Source organism: Anguilla anguilla, chromosome 18, assembly GCF_013347855.1.
Source record: "Anguilla anguilla isolate fAngAng1 chromosome 18, fAngAng1.pri, whole genome shotgun sequence".
In the NCBI taxonomy this organism is placed as follows: domain Eukaryota; kingdom Metazoa; phylum Chordata; class Actinopteri; order Anguilliformes; family Anguillidae; genus Anguilla; species Anguilla anguilla.
The window spans coordinates 26,547,120-26,566,946 of NC_049218.1; the positions used below are offsets into that span (position 1 = coordinate 26,547,120).

The 19,827-nt window shown below is 44.7% G+C and overlaps 1 long non-coding RNA gene across 1 annotated transcript; it reads right to left on the bottom strand.

The window, feature by feature from the left end:
- Positions 1-1,369: 1,369 nt before the first annotated feature.
- Positions 1,370-18,470, bottom strand: LOC118217751. Its single transcript, XR_004763284.1, has 2 exons — positions 18,139-18,470; positions 1,370-1,960 (listed from the first exon to the last, which is right to left on the bottom strand). It is a non-coding gene; the product is annotated as an uncharacterized LOC118217751 (long non-coding RNA).
- Between the last annotated feature and the right edge of the window lie 1,357 nt (positions 18,471-19,827).

Consider the following 19,827-nt stretch of genomic DNA (forward strand, 5'->3'; position numbering starts at 1 on the left):
ATGGCAGTGTGTGAAAGGGGTGATGTATGACAGAAATCACAGGGGAAGTGATGGGATGATGTGCTGAAGATGGGTGATGGGGTGAGCAGGTAGGGTGTGTTCTGGGTCTCTGTGACCTGACCTCCAGCCCCCACCGCCACCTGCCCGTCTGAGGTGCTCGGTGAGCAGCATTACAGCAAACCCCCCCCCCCCCCCAGGAAATTGTGCCGTCCAATCACTAGTCTGTATTCTGCATCGCCGCACTGCCATGAGACTCCTCTGTCGGTAACACAGTCTGCTAGTCTCCTACAGCCTCCCGCACAAGGGCAGCAGGGTAAACTGCCAGCCCTGCTCTCGCCCCAAAGGCTGAGCCACCTGGTCTTATATTGCCCGCATTTATACTGCAGTATAAGTCTACCATGACCAGAAACTTAAAGCAGCAGTAACCCACTTTCTTTCCAGTCATAATGTTGTGAAAACGTGCAAACGTTAGCAAAAAAACATTTTATACATGTAAACTGCCGGTGATGCAAGAGTGGATTGCTTGTCCACTGGACTCTCTCAACATCTGCATCTAACTATGTGAAAGCGCAAGGTCAATCTTATTGTTCATTAGTTTGATATGAACCACTTTATTTTGAAAGCAAGAACTGCGGCCCAATCCCAGGATTTAGAGCACAGAATCTGAGGGTAGATACAGTGTATGGAGCCGGATTTCCCTCACTGCTGCTCTTTCTATGATTGCTACCAATTAAGCATGACCATTCCCCGGTATCTTTCTAACAAAAAAGTCACTGCTGCTTGAAGCAGTGCACTTTTACAATGCACAATGTTAGTTACCTTCTATGCAGTGATACCACTGAGTTTTCATGATTACATCTCTATGATTTATATCTCGGCCAATCATCAGGCCCATCCTATCAGTCAGCACGCATGAACATAAATGCCACAGTGATGGAACACAAGGGGACACAGATACAGATTCAGCATTCTGGGCAGGGGAGGGCAGGGCAGAAACAGAACCTCACGGGTGATTCTGTTGGCTTGAAAGGTGAGGTGAGGTGAGGTGAGATGGGGGGGGGGGGGTCTATAAATATTACAAGAGAGCAACTTGAGCAACTGCATCTCACAGCTAATGTGTAGATTTCCATTACAAAGCCCAGGAGGGTTGAGAAGCTTCCCCACCCCAAACAACCGCACCCCCCACACCCCCCCCCTAGTCTTCCCTGCCCAGTGTCTTACACTACATTCAGATTATTAGGCTGGGGTTCCCGAGGCTGATGTAAGAATGAAGGGGATGAAATATGGTTGTTGAGGTCGAAGTGTAAAGGGATAAGGGTGTACGTGTAAGCATTAATGGGAAGGGAGGTGGATGTCACACACATGTGAATCTTTTCAGATGTTCACAAGTTTATTGCCAATTAAGAACTGTGTCTGACAGTCTGACTAATGTTTAAAACATTGAGAATGTCACTCTTTATCCTATGCAGCCTGAGAAAGGTTATCTGACTGAAATTTATTTGCTCAAGAAAATACTTCCTTTGGTATGTGGAAATTTTCAGTTCACGTCTGAAACATGTGAAAATGTAAATTTAAACGTGATTTTTTCGGGAAATTACCCAGCGCGAAGCACAGCTCCCCTCACAATACCCGAGGCGCAGAAGCCACAGCGATTCGGAGAGATCCCGGAAGCGGCAGTTGTAGGCAGGAATCTGCCCACGTGTCCTCCCACTTAACACTGCACGGTGTTCAGCATCGCTTGCACAGGAGCGACCCAGTGGGAGCGGGACAGCGACGCTGTCTCAGGTTACTACACCTGCTTACCCTCAGGTGCATGGAGTAGAAAACAGAAAGGTTGCCGTTTGGAGCGTTGCTTTTGAAAGTGCAGATCAAACTGACGATGCGCCTCAGGAATTCTGGGGTGCCCGTCCGAGCCCTTGGCTCCTTTACTGCAGAACGCTTTGCTTTGCCTCTCCTCCACCTGTGGACCGCAAACACACACAGAGAGAGAGTCTGGCTGCATTACCCCCGAGGTGAAAGGCCCTCTTTTCTCTGTGAACCTGCAACCCCTCCCAAACAATGCCGAATTCTCTGCCGTCGCCATAGGAACGAGCTCCGCAGCCACCACTCCCCCCTCCCCGCTTTCTCCTCTTCAGCCACCAATGATCACAGAGGACCGGGCCACTTCTTTACGCTCCTCTTCAAGTCTTATCCATAATTTACAGAAGCAGCTCTGGATTCTGTTTTATGTGATTTACACAGTATGTTTGTAAGAAAAAAAAGCTCTATTCTGAACTGTGTGAATATCATTATGCCGTAGCACTTACAGTAGTACTCAAAGTCCATATACTTCAATATACAAGTAGAAAGTCCATCATTTTCAATTCTGTTGTCATTTTAAACATCTATCATATCAAAAGCATGATTTACATAGCGCTCAGCGCTGGGTCGGGCTTTTAGCTTTTCTTCTTCACGCGTGCGGGCTCACGGGCGATACGAGTCGAAAACGGTGACCCCGTTTCTCGGCGCCGCGTCCTCGCCTCGCCGCGCCCGCCCCCCTGCGGAGCGGCGAGCCTCGGGCTGCGCGAGCGACGCGCGCGCCGTCAGACTCCGTTCCCCGCGGAGGCCGAGTTCGCGGGAGACTCTGAGGCCCGTGACGGGCTGAGTCAGTGCGGCGGGCTCCGCCCCTCGTCGTTCGCCCCGTGGGGGAAAGTGCCTCGGATGCCTGCGATGGCGAGGCGATCCTTTTCGAACCCCGCTAATTAGAGTGCAGTGGGTCCATGATAAACTCCCGCCATTTTGTTCATCTCCTTTTTTTATCACACATTTCGGCTGCGGACAAGCAATGGCACTCAAATTAGCCTTTGAGCTGTCTGAAAGGATTCACACAATGTCAAGGATAGATTTACTTTTACTCTGAGATATGACCAACATTTTAAAAAGTTCAGCCTGTGAAAAAATTGAAACTGGTCCTATTCTTCACTTAAACTCAGCATTGTCATTCATCAGAACAGAATAGAGTAGATTTTTTCAGTAATTGGTCTGAAAGACTAACGAAATACAATCATTACAATCATGGTCCATTTTTGCTCTGGGAGGGCTGGGAGTGATTGTATTTGTCACAGAGGTCTGTGTGTGTGTGTGTGTGTGTGAGTGCCTGCGTGCACACGTGTGTGTGTGTGTGTATGTACTTGTGTTTGTGTGTGCTAGTATGTGTGCGTGTGCATGCATGCATGCGTGTGTGTGTATGTGTGTGCATTTGTGTGTGAGTGTGTTTGCATGGCCATGTGTGTGTGTGCCTATGTGAGTGTGTGTGTGTTTAAGTGAGTTTGTGTGTGTGTGTGTGTGTGTGTGTGTGTGCCTATGTGCGAGTCTGTGTCTGAGTGAGTGTGTGTGTGTGTGACTGTGTGAGTGTGTCTGAGTGAGATTGGTGTGTGTGTGTGTGCCTATGTGTGAGTTTGTGTGTGTGTCTGAGTGAGTTTGTGTGTGTGCGTGTGTGTGTGTGACTGTGTGAGTGAGTGCATGTGTGTGTGTGTCTGTGTGTCTGGGGGAGGGAGTGGCACGTCTGGGAGAAGGAAGCTCAAGCGGACTGAAAGGATTCTGTAGTGAAGTGGAAAATCAGGGGCGCTTTCATATGAAAAGATTGCGGTCCCTTGTCGACGTCGCTGGCATGAGGCCGTGGTGATGCTCCTGGACGGGACCGTAAACAGAGGGCACATTGTGCAGAGAGCATGAAAACGTCCTAGCCCTGAAGACCCCACACCGCGGGGCTACCTGGGGGAGACACCACAGCCCACAACCCCCCCCCTGTGCTGGACAGACAGGGACTGGTCCACTGGCAGAAGTGGGGGGGGGGGGGCGTTAGTGTGGTACAGGTATCGAGAGCGCTTAGACGCCAGCATCCCATCATACCCACACCGGCAAAATGTGCTGTGCTGTGATAAATTTGTCCTCAGTCTACTTCAGGCACCACTGCAGAAGACAGGTTGACATGAATTGCGTGCACAAGGCTACTTTGTTTAAGGTCGGAATGAAAACGAATCCAGTTTATTTTCTGAAATGCCTTCACAAAATGACTTCTAGTATTCAATTCAAGATTGACACTTAACAGCTTACCAGCATTGACACAGATATACTAGACTGGACATAATGTAATTATTTATTATTATTATTATTATTATTATTATTATTTTGTAGCTGTTGTTATTATTATTATGCGAGCCAGGCAATTCCACTGTCATTTAAAGGCTTGCTTTTCTCTTTGCCATTGAAACAAGAAGCCAGTGAGAGAGAGAGAGACAGAGAGATTCATGGAAAAACAGAAACTGCTTATGCAGTTTGGGCTGCTGGGAGGCGGCTTTTCCCTCTTCATTATGCAAAGACATGTTTCCCCTGGACATGGTGGGGGAAACACGGAGCACCCGCAAACTGGAAGTCGAATAAGGACACATTTCCTGTGATTGGCTTCCCCACCTCACACGGTCCTGCGATTGGCTTCTCCATATGACACATTCCTGTGATTGGCTTCCCCACCTCACACGGTCCTGCGATTGGCTTCTCCATATGACACATTCCTGTGATTGGCTTCTCCACTTCACACGGTGTTGTGATTGGTTTTTCCATTTCTCATATTCCTGTGTTTGGCTTCTCCAATTCACAACGACCTGTTATTGGCTTCTCCATATGGCACATTCCTGTAATTGGCTTCTCTCTTCGGCTATACATAATAAGCTCAAAAATCAGCATATTAATACAAATTGAAACATTCTGCCTCTATAAACAAGGGTCAACATTACTTCTGTGGTGGAACTTCTTGTTCATTAAAAAAGGATTCTACATTATACGAAACAGACACCAAAGCTCATCTGCTAATCTGCAACCCTGCAGATATATCAGAAAGCCTGTTCTGGAGATGGCAAAAGCAGAAGGACTTGTTCTGAATTGTTATGAAAGCAACCCAACTTACATGAATTTATTACAACAGTGGACTGGTTTGATAGCCCTATCCAGCCGTCAACTGATTCCCAGTGGTTTTGGTTGTGTGGTAGCATTCCAGCAAGTAAATGGTGGCTATAAAGTTCCAGTAGGCAGCTAGCTAGCTTGGTAGGTGGTACGCCTGGCTAGTACTTGGGTAGAGAACAGCTGAGGTAGACAAAGTAGCCAAGTGGTCTAGCTGGACCAGCAGCTGTTACTTTTGTATCCGGACCAAATAATAATGCGTGTTGTTAAACTGAGGTCCTGAATAATTTTTCTGTGAGCTATGTTCAGAGTTGCCCCACCTGGCTAAACAATTGTACACCAAAACTGAAATAAAAATGATGGTGTGTAAAAATATGAAACCATATTTTTACATGGCTGGGGGAGGAAACTTCAGCAGAGAATGAAATGACTGAGAAGAAGTTAAAAATTTTTTTTTTTTAAAGATATGACGTTTGGATATAACTGGAAATTTAATGTACATTGTACTTTAAATCTACATCGGCCTATCCCTGGAATGCCGAGATCCTAACCCTCTCAATGATTTGCAACATTTCTGTCCGTGACAGTATAGTCACAATTTACCGACTGGGAAATAGGCTATATTCTATTTTTTGTAACTGAAAAGCAATGCAAAGGTAAGCTTGTGCATTACTTGTGGCATGATTTCTTGAGCTATGTATAGTCACAACAACAGATTTTGACAACTGATCTGCTAAAGGACAGCCACAGCTTTGACAAAATGAAAAATGTACGGTACACAACTTGACTAAAATTATATGACTTTTTAATTTACTTATCATTCCCATGTTTTCCCGAGGATAGAAGAAACCCATAATGCCAAAATTTGATCTGATGTTCTGCAGAAAGATAAGGTTTGGTACAGTCACCACCACATCTCCATTAAAAGCATGAGCTCTCAACTGTCCTCGTTGACTAGAAGAGCAAACTAACAAGGTTTATATTTAAAGAGGTTATTCCACTTCCACAAACACACATGAACCCAAGCAAGTGTGCAGTCATGGCTCTGCAGTCCTTTTTATAGATAGAAGGATGTAGACCAGATGGTACAGTGATAGTGCAATATGTGGTGGAAATCAACATACGATCTAAACTGACTAACTGGAAAGCAGCATACAAAATGTTATTTGTCCCATTAAGGGTTTTAATTCGATATGGGTGTCAGCAAGTCCTCTGAAATGTATTTTCAGAACACATCAAGCCAAGCGTATTACAATTTGAAAATGTGCCGATTCTCAACAGTGCTTATTCGGTGTCAGCTCATTGTAGTTGCACCCATGAGGATGTTCATGAAACTTCAGTTTCCCTTTTTAATTGGTGTTTATCCGACGCTTCAGTCCAGAGTGACTTACACAAGTGCAAAGACCAGAGCTCAAAGTGCGGTGATTGCCCGGAGGAGGGGAAGCACGGTCCGAAGACAGACAGCTAAGTGCTGAAAGCGCGGATTCGATTGACAACTCGTCAATTACCCTGCGTACGTGTTTGCAGAAGTGGAATGACCTTCCTGGCGCAAATGTAAACCTTTTTACCACATTCAAAAAAAACAAAAACAATTTCATTAGTTTTCTCTCCTAGTCCAGGGTCCGGTCGAGAGGTCACATGATTGCGTGCCTGGGTGCAAGTAATCAGCTCCCTTCCCAGACTGCTCTGCATGCGGCATTGCCAGGAACGGGCGAAGGGCTAATAGCCTTATCCGCGCGGTCCTGTACTGAATGTAAAGTGGTATTCAAAATGTGCGCATGCGAAACCCACAGCTTAGAGAACGGGCGGCTTGGATACTGTATATAAACAAACACGCCGCATGAAAGCCCACGAAATAAATACATAAATTATAACTCAATTGGGAGATGAAAAAGCTTTCACTTTAGGCCAAACATGATTTCCCCCTTTCACATCACATGATGGTGCAGGGAGCACTAGCAGGGGAGAGCCCTTTGAAGCAGACCCATTGTTGTTGTCTTTTGTTGTTCTGGTGTTCGTGCGTGTGTATTATGTGTCATTCCCAACCTCTCTCATGTCTTTGCTCTTCTTATTGGGTTCTCGATGGATGCAGCAGGCATCGTAGGGAGCAGGGCTCGGCTGGATGAAAGGCAGAGGCTGTTCATCTCTTACCAAAGGAGAAGAGAGCTTTCTCTATTCCCCAGAGAACACCCTGACAGGACTTGGGTGCCTGAGGGAAAACCAGATCCAGTCGAACAAGAAAGGATGAAGAAAGATGGCCAACCGCACCAACATAACGACGAGGACAAGAAGCCTTCCAAAATTGGCCAGCACAAAATATCTCACAGGTTTTTGTATCCATTCTTAACAATACTGGCATATAACACCTCAACACCAGACTTAAAGTAAAGGGATTAAAGAAATAAAGAATAAAAGAAAAAAACTTCAACAAAAATGAAAATTAGGGGAGTCATAAACACAAAAAAACCAATAAACAGTTGTTACTCTAAAAAAGCACACCCAACAAATACATTCACAAGACCTGCATTGCTCTTATTGTTTATTTGGCACTCAAATAATAAAATCAAGTGCTGCTAAAGGGGCTCATTTGGTTAAGGCACCATGCTGTGAAGTGGTATGCTGTAGGATGTGGTATGGGAGGGTATGTACCCAGTGTATGGGAGGGTATGTACCCAGGGTATGGGAGGGTACGTACCCAGGGTATGGATGGGCTCAGTCGGTTAGGGGTCCACGTTCATAGCTATTTAGGGAGCCGTGCTGGTTAACTGGATGCCAGTGGACTGTAGCCTATGCCAAGGCTGCATAAGATAGGCCTTCCTCTGACTCCGCTCTCTGCAAGCTTAGCTGTGGTCTTCTGATTGAAAATGAGAATGCTGGTGTGTTTTGGAGGAGAACCACGTATTGTATTCGCTCTCTTGATTGGGCAGCAGGGACCACTGAGTGTGACTGTGGTTGCAGAGTAGGACATTCCAAATTAGGGTGGGAATTCGACATGCACAGCACCACATTGGGTGCCAATATTTTAATTTTTTTATTTTTTATTATAAATAATATAATACAAATGAAAAACATTTCAGCTACAAAGCCTTATTCAGAGTGTGTCCAAAAGATTCCATGTTAATTTATATATACACATTACAAACCAGTCATAGCTGAGAATCATTCCCATTTTCAAAGCTGAAGTCCCAATCATCAACACTGTCCTGACCCAAATGAGGCCTGAGTTTGAACCAGGCCTTTTAGAAGTGCAGAAATGGCTGGAGCCAGAAGAAGACGAAGAGGAAGAGGAAGAGGAAGAGGAGAGCCGCTGGACGAAGCCATCCAGGCAGCCGAGGGCATGGACGGGGCAGCCTGGCCTGCTAAGAAGGATCTCGACAGCGAGGGTGAACAGACAGGGGGCAGTGTGAAAACAAAGAGCCAATGAAAGGGTGGCAAATAGAGGGGAGGAGAAAGAGGATGACGGAAGGAGCAGGACCGCCACGTGCTACATGAAGGACCACATATCAGAACACCAGCTGAGAAAGAGCAGGTCAAAATGTCAGGAAATGAGAATGTGAGCATGAATCAGAAAATGGGTCTATTAGAAATTAATGGGGGAAGGGTATGAAGGAAATGAGGGGAATGAAACGGATATGTTTTATGTAAATGCAGAAGTTGATCCTGCCGTCGTAATGGGAACGTGCGAATGACCCGGAGGGTGGGGTGGGAAAATGGATAGAAAAGGCTCCGGGTATTGCAGTACTCTTGTAGAACTGCAGGACCACACAATGGGACCAGACGAGACCAGAATCAGAAGGATGAATTTGGCATGTAGATTTTTTGTAAGAGCAAACTCCGGGGACAAACTGAAGAGTTTTCTCTGAGTAACCACGCTTTCCTCCAGTGACACCACAGGAAGGTGAGGGGAGTTTTTATCTTTAAAGTGTCTGCTTATTCATGCTTTTATATGATCAGATTCTTAGTAACCTGCTTAGCTAAAGCCTAACTCCCTGGGCAAGGGGCACACATACATACCCTGTAGAAGCAATAAGCCACATCTTACCCACCAAGCTGAGAACGCGTGATCGGAACTCAAATAAACTTTGCTCATATTTCTAACCAAGAATTTGGGTTGAGAGCTCTGTGTGAAACCCTTTGAACATTCGAACGTGGACAGACTTCACAATAATCCGTAAGGTTTCAGAAAGTGAGTCCCTGTAAAGACTGCACTAGGGTACTGCACTGATTTCTGCAGAGCCCACACTTATCACCCCTAATTAGTCCCCGACGCCCCAAAGAGCAGGGGAGATGTGTTAGATAGGACCTCAGGAGTAGGCTGGTAAGTTGGCTTTTAGGGAGGTCATTCTTCCAGTGAGTTAAGGACAGGGACTTCAGTATAACACACTATTTGGAGAATGCTTAACTACTGAACCTCTTTTGGGCCAACCAAAAGCCTGCAGTGCATTAGTCCTTTGAAAAAGCAGCACCTCAATACAATTATTAAATCTCATAACACAGTCCTCCATACCTTAATGACATTTCAGGAGTTGAGGTACTTGATATTTTACACAAAGCATTTCAAACTAAAATAATCATTCAGGACCATGTGGAATCATAGATTTAATACATATCGACAAACACAGGACGTGGTTCATTAAATTGGCACTACATGGCGAAGACAAAGACAGTACTGTAAGAGACAGACAGCTCCAGAGAAGCATGGACAATAAAGTATTACTCTTTCAATATGATGTGTATATCCTTTATTGTTAATAATCTCTTGTGTCCCATTTCAAGAGGATTCCTCCCTCCCACGCACCCCCCCACCCAATCCAATCTACCCCAAGCCCTTTCTCCAAACAGATAAACTCTCTCTCTCTCTCTCTCTCTCACACACACACACACACACAAACACAGGCACAAAATCATTTATTCATTTATTTGTACTGAGAATATAGGTCACACGTTTTAAATACTTTCTATGAATTTTTAATAGGCCGGAGCTTTTCTTCAAACGAAACGCAGCCTTTTCACAGTAGGAAGCGGCAGCCGCTTCAGAGAGCTTCCGTGCGAAATGAAAACTGAACAGAAAGGGTCAGAGGCGTGAGCTTCTCCTCCTCTTAGGAAATACAGCTCCTCCCCAGCATTACACGGGAGCAAATCAACAATGGGACCGTTTCTCCGTGCTGCTTCTCCGTGAGAGAAAAACGTCTCGATAACAATCCACCGGTCGTCACGGTCTATCGCTTTAATCCTGCGTTCATTTTGTAAGCATTTTGGGGGAAATCTCAGTGATTTGTTTGTGATCTGGCACACTTTCAATGCGAGGTTTTAAGTTGATTTTCATTTGTGACCGAAACTAATTCTGCTAATCCATGACCACAAGAAACCCTCTCTATATCAGCAGATGCTTTCTTGGAAAATGACCGCATTCATTATAAATGTTAACTGACAGCGCAAGAATAAGTGTAAGAAGGCTGCACTTTGTTTTCCGTTTATGCAGAGCCACATCATCCAGAAGCATGGCAGAAGGACTGAACCTCCCTACTGCATCTCAAGGGCCTGCTTCCTACAGAGCCCCAAGATGAGCCACAGAGGACCGGGGCCTGCCTAATGGGGTCCAATCGGAAAAACGTAACGGCATTATCTTCAGATACTGGGGCTCCTGAGTGACTCAGTTGGTAGAGTTGTTTGTCACGAGTGCAGTTTGAGCTTATGCCGCGTTTTTAACGGTGACCTGGGCTTTGCAATGGCGAGACACAACTGGCCTTGTCCTGCTTGCGGAAGGTCAGGTTTAAGTTACTCAGGATTCCAAGGGGGACCGCTGCATTTGTCTCCAAACATGCGGGTGCCACAGACTTCTCAAAGAGGTCACATTTGTCAGAGACATGCACTGGTTCCATTTAGAGCTAGCTCCTCTGTAGCAGTGCAGCATGGGAAATTAGCACTGGCTAATGCACTGGCTCCATTTAGAGCTATCTCTGCTGTAATACTGCAGCATTCCTTTCAAAGAGCTTTTATTTCATTGTATTTCTTACAGTGAAATATTCACTGACTTTTGTTTTGTGAATGTCAACACCTTAGATGAAAATGCACAATAACATAATAAAAACAAATACTTGTGCAACATTTAAAAAAAATCATCATTCCATCTTGCATCACAAATGAGCTCAGCCTTATTGCCAAACTTTGGCTTCACTTTCCTCCAAAGCTCAGGATGAAGGAACAATAAGAGGGGCTAAGAGGTGAGGTAATATCACAGAGCAGCAGAGAACGGCTTTCTGCTCAGAAACAAAAAAAAAGAAATAAAAAAAAAGAAAAGGAAAATCACAGTGAAATGAAATGAAGTGCGTCTGTGTCGGAGCAGTAAAATGCTTCATGGTAGAGAGCGAGCGCAGAACGTCTCGCGGCTGCAGATGCGATCCTTACGCTCGAGTAAATTCTGTCTGCAGTGGCCTGAGCGACACTAAATCAGAGGACGCCAAATATTATCCTCTCCCACTTTCGCAAAGACCTCCGCGCGAACGCGGAGAATAAGCTCGCTCAACCAAAAACAGCAATAAAGGTGTCATCCGTCGTCGTCTTTGCCTTCGGTAGTCGGCAGTTTTCATTTTTATTATTTTTTAAAGCAAATTTCAATCCCCGAGTCAATATTTTTTTTATATAGCCAGAAAATTAAATGATAGACAGACTGTGGAAGGATATTCCATAATCTATCAACGTTATATTCAATGGGAAGGCACACCTGAGCAAATATAATTTATGATATAACGCGCCCGTTTCCTGATATGAAAAAGCTCCTCCTTTAAACATATTCTCACATATTGTGTTTACATTGCCTTTGACACAAAAACACCTTTTCCTTTTTTAAGGAAAAGCTACACAAATGACATTCTTCAAAAGAATCGCTAGTACAGGCATTACGTATGTAATAGCCTATATGACTGTTATTTTGAGAGATAATTCTTCTCCGAAGCCTGTTTCATCATAACTTTTATGCTTTGATATATTAATCATACCATTTTGCTTTTTTTTTTTTGTTTAAATGGAGACCATGAAATGCTATTATCCACATCCCCGGTTTAATCTGCTCTGCTCCTGTGTCAATGCCCTGTGATTATACTATTGCATAATGGAAAAATGTACCTATTCATAATGCAGCCGGTAAGATTTCATTATAGTGCTTTCAAAGGGGCCGTACAGCAGACACTGCGGTGTAATATCTGTGCCCCACAATAATGAACCGGCCTGTGATCTCTGAGGACTGTTCTGCCTCTCCGCTGAGGAGATGCTGGTTATGGTGTTAGCGAGCTGAACCAGGCAGTTGTGTTTAGGGGGTTTGGGTTATGGTGTCAGCGAGCTGAACCAGGCAGCCCGGGGTTGTGTTTAGGGGGTTTGGGTTATGGTGTTAGCGAGCTGAACCAGGCAGCCCGGGGGTTGTGTTTAGGGGGTTTGGGTTATGGTGTTAGCGAGCTGAACCAGGCAGCCCGGGGTTGTGTTTAGGGGGTTTGGGTTATGGTGTTAGCGAGCTGAACCAGGCAGCCCGGGGTTGTGTTTAGGGGGTCTGGGTTATGGTGTTAGCGAGCTGAACCAGGCAGCCCGGGGTTGTGTTTAGGGGGTCTGGGTTATGGTGTTAGCGAGCTGAACCAGGCAGCCCGGGGTTGTGTTTAGGGGGTTTGGGTTATGGTGTTAGCGAGCTGAACCAGGCAGCCCGGGGTTGTGTTTAGGGGGTTTGGGTTATGGTGTTAGCGAGCTGAACCAGGCAGCCCGGGGTTGTGTTTAGGGGGTTTGGGTTATGGTGTTAGCGAGCTGAACCAGGCAGCCCGGGGTTGTGTTTAGGGGGTTTGGGTTATGGGGTTAGCGAGCTGAACCAGGCAGCCCGGGGTTGTGTTTAGGGGGTTTGGGTTATGGTGTTAGCGAGCTGAACCAGGCAGCCCGGGGTTGTGTTTAGGGGGTTTGGGTTATGGTGTTAGCGAGCTGAACCAGGCAGCCCGGGGTGGTGTTTAGGGGGTTTGGGTTATGGTGTTAGCGAGCTGAACCAGGCAGCCCGGGGTGGTGTTTAGGGGGGTTGTTATATAGCGCTGTCCTCAGGTTATTGTGCTGTAAGCATTCATTCGCGGCCCCCGGGGGGGGGGGGGCTGCTCGGGAGTCCACTCGTTCCCCAGCCTCGCGCATGCTCGCCACCACCTCGTCTGCGCAGTGGAAAAACAGCGGAGGAAGTGACACGAGAGCCGGCGAGCGCCGAGAGGGACGCGTAAGCGAAGCGGAGCTCACGCTCGGCGCCGGCGTACGCGGCGTGCAACCTTCGCCGTTTTTTACAGGAGCCGTAAATCTGTCCGTAATCGCCCCCCCTCCCCCACCCCACGCTGGGCCGTGTCTGTGGGAGACCCTGTCAGAGCGAACGCGGCGCCCGCCTCTCTCCGATCCATTTAGCGCGCTAAACGCCACGCCCGCCCCAATAACGCAGCCTCCGATTGGCCGATCAGCGCGATTACGGGGCCTCTCCGGCACTTACCGCTGAACGACGGCCAGGCCGCGTCCCGCCCGTATCACGGTGCTCTTATTAGCCTGGAAACGCAGGGCAATCGGATTCGCGCGCCGGCGTGAGTGGGGAGCTGTCTGCGAGAGGACGTTCCCATTCGCCGAGTGTGTTTTTTTGAAAAGCTCCGAGGTGATTTTGACAGGGAAGGGCATAATCACGCTAAGGCGCGCGGCGCAACAAGCATTCCGCTCACGCTGTATATTAATAAACAGGAAGGCCATCATTTATCCAACCGCCGCAGCGCCCGCATTACGATAATGGACTCTTCATCAAAAGGAAATAAAATCCTTACGGCTAAGCCTGTAAATAAAGCACAAAGTGGAACTGAACAAAAGCCCCTCTGGGGCATGCGCATACACAGCCTCACGTGAAGGACGACTTAAATGAGATCAGGCAATGTTCAGAACCGCGATGGGCGATTCCATAAAACCCACGCCCAGTTTCCGAAGCTCAACTGTCTGTAGGCTAGACAGGAGCTAAATTACATGCGGTCTGCCTTTTTTTAAAAAAAAGATAATCATGCATAAAAATTCATATGAAGGACAGTCGCCATGTTCCCACGTCCCCCGGTGAAGGTGCGGGCTTTATTGAGCACGGAGGGCCGCCGGACTTCACCCCTTCATTTACATCTTCCCTGACACCCCCCCCCCACCTCCTCCAAGCCGGCGGTAATGTGCTGCTTTGATTACCTTTATGCCCTGATTGACTGAGTTTTATTGCTTCCATTTCCGCGGAGGGAAAATGGCGGGAGAGCCTTCGCGCGGCTCCTCCGGGAAAGGGAGGTAAACTTCGCGTACGAGAAAGCAATTGGATCCTCCGTCGATTCATTAGCGCGGACAGAAGAGCTCTCTAATGAAAGCCCGGAGACTCCCCGTGTCATTTTAATCTGATCTGCCTCTTTCTTCCCCCTCTCGCAGTCCTTAGCCGTAGCCCTATTAAATGGTGGATTAGCTCCGGTATGTAATCTGCAGTTCCGTCTCCGTTTTTTCCCTTTGAATTCCATTGATTAGAGGTGTTAGCATTGATTTCAGGAAGGCTGCACTTTGTGGCGCTCTCGTGCCTGGTACGGACCATTTGGTAACTGGGATTGATTGAATGAGTCTTAACGACTCCAGTTTAGCTTTATCTGTCCGCCACTGAAGCACCCATGGGCTCTTGTTGAAAGAATGCGGGGTTTTCTCTATGGGACGGAACCATTTGTTGTCACACAATCCTTTGAGCTGTAGGTGAAGTCATGACTAATAAGGTTTGAAGTTCCTCTGACTTCTCCACGTTCCAGCTCTTCCCTGTTTTTCTGTTCCATATAGGCCAATAAAGGTTAAATGCGGCTGCAAAATTACTTTTTTCTTCACTAAAGAAAAGCAATTAACAGCATTTTCTTGAATTCATGTATTGATTTATGCATTTTTACTGATGTATTGTTGTATTACGTTAACCAATATATAGCTTGTGTAGTTTATAAAACTTGCTTTAAAAAGGCATTGGTTTTCCAATTTGGCACTGCAATTTCAATGCAATTCCAATCAATTTCATACAATTTCACAGACATTCTAAACAAAGACTTTCAAATGAACTATTGGAAAACAAGGCAAATATGGAAATTGCTGTATAAACTATTGTCTTTCAAGATAGGAATCAGTTTGACTGACTGTTAAATTTCTTTATTGACAGGGAAGTCTGTCAATCCCAATCTGGGAAAATGTTGCGTTAATTTTCAATCAAAGACCGAGGACTTCTCTTATGAAAAACATTTTTCCAAAAAACGTACTTCAATGCCTGTTTTTAAATATTGTTAAAAAAGCAATTGTAGGCAATGTTGTTTATTTTGCTTGCATTACAAACAACAGGTCTATTAGGCTATATTTTTTGAAGTAGTATTCCTCATTTATGTCTTCTTTTTAGCGATCATGGAATTCACGTAAGCATGTTTTATTTAATCATGTGTCCTTAGTTTAGGAGACATGCTAAACGTAAGCTATAGGCTACCTGAATAACAAGGATTTTACATTTCTTTTTTCCATTGCCCAGATACATTTTAGACAACACTGTATTTTTAACGCAATATTACCCATTGCATGTTTTATATGGAGGGAAAGGTTTCAGTTTCATTGTCTGCTGGATTTTTGAAAATACAGATATATTTATTTGAATAAAATGAAGTTACATTTTTGCAAGACAACCAGTTGCCCTTGCAGTTTTATTCAGCCATCACCAGTGTAGCAAAAAAAATAAAAATAAAATATATATACACAAAAATTAAAAGAACCCATTAGAGATATAAAAAATATCACCATCCTAGAAAAACCAGCAAAAGTAGCCTTTCAAAACAGCACATTAAATCATCAAAATTAAAAGACATTTTCTGGATTTCGGTCTTTTCGCGGGATGCGAAATGAAAGGCGTTAGCCTGAAAAAGACCCTCAAGTGAATAAGAGTGATTGAAGAAAAGCAATAAAAGCTCGCGCAAACACCGAAGCGATTTACTAGGCCGTCTGAAATTCCTATTCCAGCGGTTATCAGATGTGGCTGTAAGCAGCCCGTGAGATGGAAATGAAAGCGGGAGATATTAAAGAAGAGATATCCCCCTTTTTCGCGAGACGGGACGTATGGCGGCCTGCTCCAGGGCTTGGCGGCTCGATCGTTTTATCTGCCGGGGCTTTTTGAACCAATGCTCCCAGAGGCACCCGTGAGGACCGAGCGCTGCCATGCGGCTCCTAATCTGGACATCTTCACACGGTGAAAAAAGATTCAATTCTGCCCAAACAGGAATATGTAAATAAGTGTTCTGCAAGGCACAAACGCATATCAGTCTCAAGCCAGGCACGAGGGGACAGAGCAAGTGTTCTGGAGAGAGAGAGAGAGAGAGAGGGAGAGAGAGTGTGTGAGAGAGAAAGACAGACAGACATACACACAGACAGAAAGAGCGAGAGAGAAAGAGAGAGAGAAATAAATCAGCCTTTCAAGTTTTCTATCATTTCTAAATGTCATTTCAGTCAGGCCCAGTCAGCCGGCATATTTTTTAAAATTCTCTGATTCTATTTTTGAATGAGTTCAGAAAATAGGCCACCCTTTCCATCCAACACAGCGCAGCAAACACAAACACACACAAACACACACGCAAAAGCACACACACACACACAAATACACACACACACACACACAAACACACACAAACACACACGCAAAAGCACACACACACACACACATACAAATACACACACACAGACACACTCACACACACACACACACACTCACACACACACGCGCGAACACACACACACACACGTTACACATTTCTCCATACTGAATTCCCTTTTTCAACTCTTCACATTTAACAACAGCAGTCTATGTGGACCAAACTGTGAATGAATTGTCATTGCTTTGATTAAAAATGCATTGAATGACCACACCTATCAAAATTCTTGAATTCTTTTCTCACTCAGACTCAACAAGCAGCAAAACTGAATATATTGACTGCCCATTTTTCAATTTAACGGTTATAAAAAAGACAAGAAAATAGTGGACAGACATTTCCTACATCACAAAAACCATATTGAAATATATTCAAAATTCTTAAAAATGTAGATATAATGGTTATGAATACAAATGGTAAAAAAAACTGTTGATTAAGTTATGCAAATGAGACCAGCCACAGCTGATTCCCATCTCAGTTGCAGGCCTATGCAGGTGTTTTCAGTTCCATTACCATCTATGGCAGTTCTTTTGATCCAGTTCTTTTTCCTTCACATCATGAAATATTTCACTTAACTTCTCTAACAAATGAGCACATTCCCTCACATATTCCAGTGTCCTTTTACGCTCCCCCTCTCAGGTCGCACCTGCCACAGCTTTAGTTTGGCTTCAAATGACTTCACATGGGAAAGCAGTGAGACCAGGAGCTGGTTTGGCCCTTGCAGTTTAACACTGAGCTCTGATAGATGGCTTGTAATGGCCACCATGTAGGCAAGCTCACAGAGCCACCTGCTATCACTGTAGTAAACCAGATCTCCATACTCAGTTTCAAGGCCTTTCCATAATTCCCTGAACTGGCGATTATTCAGCCCTGCTTTTAATAAATTTAATGCATGAAACAACCCTTGTCATGGCACTGTTCAGACATAGTGACTGTGAGCACAGATTTCCTTAGTAGAATAATGCAATGGCATGTGACTACATCACTTAGATCCAGACCTAGAAGTGCCATCGCTTTTTTGAGGAGGGTCACTAGACCCTTGTGAGGGGACCCTTGTGCACCGTCAGTTGTCACACCACTCAGTTTTTCCATTGATAAACCATAAGACTGCATTGCCGTTATCAGTTTCTGAAAAATGTCCTAACCTCTGATAGTGTCGTGCACGTGCATAGCCAACAATGACAGTAAATCAAAATCCGTTGTAATCCCACGCATAAAAAATTGCTAGCTGGCTAGTGTACGTTTTCTGTTGTCTCATTCATAGAAACTGAATAAAACGCGAAATTGGCGGCAGAATCTTGCACAGACATCTCAGAATATCGTGCGACGTCACTGATACGATCAGACACAGTCCGGCGAGACAAGCCAAGGTTCTGAAACAATTTCAGTCTTTCTGGAGCAAGTATTTGCGCAGAAGCAACCATGCACACCTCTACAAATTCGCCTTCGGAATACGGCCTCGGTCTTTAGCGATCAGTTTACTCACCACGTAACTTGCCCCTGTGTCACTGTCCAGCTCCTTTTTAAGACGCAGGAAAGACGCTCGTTGCGCAGCAAGATTATTCCTCAACACCTTGAGTTTCTCTGCTCGCACCGTTCCTTGAAGAGTAGCACAACTTGCATGTCTGCAGGTGTAGCCTAACGTCTCTCAAGATTGCTCTTTTTGAGAACGGCAAGAGCTTCTCCACAAATTAATCAAACGGGCTTGCCATTCACTTCCACAAAACGCAATCCTCCGTACAACTTCTCTTTAAAAACGCGACCTTCAGTGCAAACTTTTCTTCGCGTCGCTACTTTCCCAATTAAACCGTACACCTGATATATTTGATGGTTCGCAGGAGTGACGTTGCTAGATTTTAATTGGATGATGAAACTGCCGTCGTACTGTCTTTCGTATTTCTTAATCTTAAGAATCAAAGTTTCATTTTGTCTTGCAAACTGCTGTAATGTTAGAATCGATTTATAACCGAGAGAGAGAGATAGATCGTTGTGCATGGTGGAAGGCAATAGAAAGGAAGACCAATAGCTGTAGTCTCAGATGAGATCAAGGCTACTATAATTGATCATGTGGTATATAATGGTCTGTTAGTGAGAGAGTCTGGTCTGTGGGTACAAAACAGTGGCATCTATTATGAGAATTTTCCAGTGAACCGACAGGTAAGATATGCATTCTGCAGGCCCATCTGCCTGCACTGCATATTAGCCATAATCTATGTTGTGCATTTCTTTTACTATCAACAAAATAAATAAAAAAGCACTAATATATGGCTATATAGTCATATATGAAATAAATGTTTTCTAGTGCATGTAGGAGGTGTGTACACTCATGGTATCATCTGTACGTGATCTGGATTTTCTCTGTTCGCCTCTGTCAAAAAATGACACAGATCAAAGCTTCTTGGAAAATACATCTGAAGACCATAGAGAGTATTTTAGGCACAGCGAAGGTGGTTTAACACCTTGCAACAGAAACTCCCTGTGACAGGCATTCCTCCTGCTTTCACTTCAATCTATTAAAAAAGTCTACTACCCTTAGGTAAATATCTGTATTCCCAGAGTCTGTAGTGATTTTTTGCTTCCGCGTTTGATGCTCTTATGTTTTTTTTCTTTTCCTTGATCTCTTCTCAGCACAAAATATAGATGTTACAATACTGAGCTTTGATGGCTGCTGTTCGTTCTTTTTGCCTGAATTCACCTATCCTTCCAATCCAAAACTCTAGTAGCATTTTTGTCATTACTTTCTCAGAAAAAAAAAAGAATGAGCATGTTTAATTGCATGTAAATGAACTGTATATATACTGTTTTACTGATTTTATGTAATTAGACAATTTAACCTAAAATTTTATACATTGCTTACAAAAAAATGAGACAACACTAATTGTGCTTAATTGTCAGGACACAGTTGCCGACCTCTTGGAACAGCTAGATCTTTATCTGGCCAACAGTAGCATCCTCTCTTCATTCCAGAGCTCTGGAAAGTTGATTATCCTTTTAAGGGGTGATTTCGGAACACCTCTTCCAGATTATGGCCATCCTGGCACCTTAATCCTCTTTTTAGACTAATAAGTAGAAATACCAACAACACAATCTTCCCATAGTATGTTTCCAAGCTAGTGAGTGGTTGGTTGCTTATAACACAAGGAGCCTAAAATGAACCTAAATTAAATCATCCATC